Genomic DNA, 2,548 nt, shown 5'->3' with positions numbered 1-2,548 from the left:
AGAGTCCCCAAACTCCAGCAGCCACAGTCCCCCAGGCCAGAGCCCTATGTGTCTGGGTTCCAGGCAGTGACACGCATCTCCTGTGACCCACAACAGCAGTGTTGGGGTGCTGGGTCCCCGTTCAGCCCCTCTCCTGTTCCCAGAGCTGACTTGTCTACAAGAAAAGGTGCAGAGGTGGTTACTTCTGGAGAGACAGGGACTCCCAGCTCAGAGCCCTCTTCTTCCTGCCTCTCCCAGCCCCAGAAATGGTTGTAGAACTCCCCCATCTCCTGCTCCTGGGGTGGAACTTTCACCAAACCCTGTGGCCCCTGTCCCGGAGGGGACGGGGACCCTCAGCACCAGCTCTGAGCACCATCTGCCTGTGCGTGACCTGACCACTGAGGCTTCACAGCCCAGGGGACTGAACCCGAGATGTTCCCAGTTTGGACACAGCCCTCCTGCAATGGGAAGTGATAATGGAAGAGACCAAAGAATGACCAGTGTGGCCTGAGCAGCAGCTGGGGCTTGGGGCAGCTTCACCCCGTGTGCTCAGCTGGGTGTCACCCCTGTGAGGTTCATCCCTTGCCTGAGCAGCTCGAATCCTTCTCCACATCACTGGCAGTCCGTGAGTGGTGGCTTTGGGCATCCCTGAGGACACGCACCATGGCCAGGCTGTGCCATGGACTCCCCTTGGGTGCATCTTCTCAGAGCTGAGCAATGCCTCCTGAAGACATCAGGATTTGGGGAACAAGATGGATGTTTCCCAAGCCAAAGCCTGGTGGGAATAGGAGATTTGAACCAAAGCATGTCATGGCACATCCTTGATGGCTCCTGAAGCACCACCAGAAGCCCTGAGCACCCAGTGCCGAGCGCTTGCAGCAGCACTGGCATTACACCCATGCCAACCTCACCTGTGGAGCAGCCCTGGTTGTTTGGTGAAAACTCCACATTTCTCAACTTTATTTACTGCTTTGCTTGAAGATGAGATTTCTGACAGAGCCGTGGTTGCACGTCACCTTTTGTTCTGAGGTTCAGCGATGATGTGGCCAGGAGGAAAGCTGTGATGCCATTTACCCTTGATGGACTTCGCTTTGCACCTCCAGGAAGGAGAAGGAAAGCAGAGGATTGATTATTCCTCAATCACTCTGAAATAAAATAGATGGTGCTCGTAAGCGGGTAAAGCCTTCAGAGAGCAGGGCCAGGCCGAGGTGACACACACAACCTCTCCTGCCCTTGGTGCTGCAGATGGAATATATAATAAGAAGGTATTTGCCAGGGTTGATGTGTTTCATGAGACCATTAATTTGCTGTGGGCACGGTGGAATTCCCACCTCACCAGAAGCACTGCAGAGCCCATGTCCTCTCCAAGGTGGACGGTGAAGGAGCCGACTCCAGGTTTGCTGAGAGCGATGGGCAGTCTCCTCTGCAGGACTCAGGAACCCATGGCTTTCTCTCCCAATCCATAGATTTGGAGAAGATGCTGCTGTTGTTGAGGACTGAAGACAGAGTTGCAGGAGCAAGGTCCACACCAGCTCCCATTGAGGTGTGACCACATCCACTACCAGGCAGGAGAGTGTCCACAGGCCATCCTCTCCTTGGCTTTCCTGGGTGATGGTGTGTTTCTGCATCATTTCAGAGTGGTGGGATGCTCCTCTTGGGTGGAACAAACTGTAGCTTCACCCTGTACCTACAGCACAGCCTGTCATTGCTGCAGCCAGATGGACATCAGCTGGACAGGGACTGTGCCAGCTCATGGACTGACCCCAGGATAGAACAGATTTCAGGCTTTGAGCAACCTGGTCTAGTGGAAGGTGTCCCTGCTGATGGCAGGGGGGTTGGAACTGGATGAGCTTTAAGGTGCCTTCCAACCCAAACCAGTCTGGGATTCTGTGACATCCATGGTAACACGTGTCCTACCTCCACGATGCTTGCTGCGTGCTGGTTGCTTTTCCCCAGCACTTCAGGAGTTTGATTGCAGGATGCAGTGAGGTGCTGAGAGATCTGGTTCAGTAGTGGACAGGTACAGTTGGACTTGATGATCTCAAAGATCTTTTCCAACCAAAGGATTCTATGATTCTGTGCAGAACCAGCTGGAGAGACTGATGGGGACACAGGAAGGAAACAACAGAAAACCCATCCACACCTCTTCAGAACAACCAAAAAAAAACCCCACAGAGCTTATTTTTATCCTTGAAGGAGCAGCTTCAAAACCCCAAACTCTGTGACCAGCTCAGTTCCAGGGCGAGTGGACACTGGTGGCCTGTGCCCAGCATCACCCCACATTGTGGCCCTCATGAGCTGAGCAAGGAGCCAGGGCAACCCTGGGGCTATTTATAGCGAGTTAGAGATGAAGCCGGGGTTTAGATCGTGATGTCTTTTGCAGAGCTCTGTTCTGACAGGGAAATATTTCAGGAATTCTGAAGGAAACAGGGAGGCAGAAGGAGCTGCATTTTGGGTTTAAGGGTTGGAAAGGGGCTCGCTGGTCCGTGCAGTTTTTTCTACATCAATAATTTCTTGCTCGCTGCCACCCCAGAGAGGAACAGCCTGGGTGATGGGAAGCAGGAGAGCA

Source organism: Antrostomus carolinensis, unplaced genomic scaffold, assembly GCF_000700745.2.
Source record: "Antrostomus carolinensis isolate BGI_N321 unplaced genomic scaffold, ASM70074v2 scaffold21112, whole genome shotgun sequence".
Lineage (NCBI taxonomy): Eukaryota > Metazoa > Chordata > Aves > Caprimulgiformes > Caprimulgidae > Antrostomus > Antrostomus carolinensis.
The sequence above is the reverse complement of the archived record's forward strand: the minus strand, read 5'-3'. Positions refer to the sequence as shown.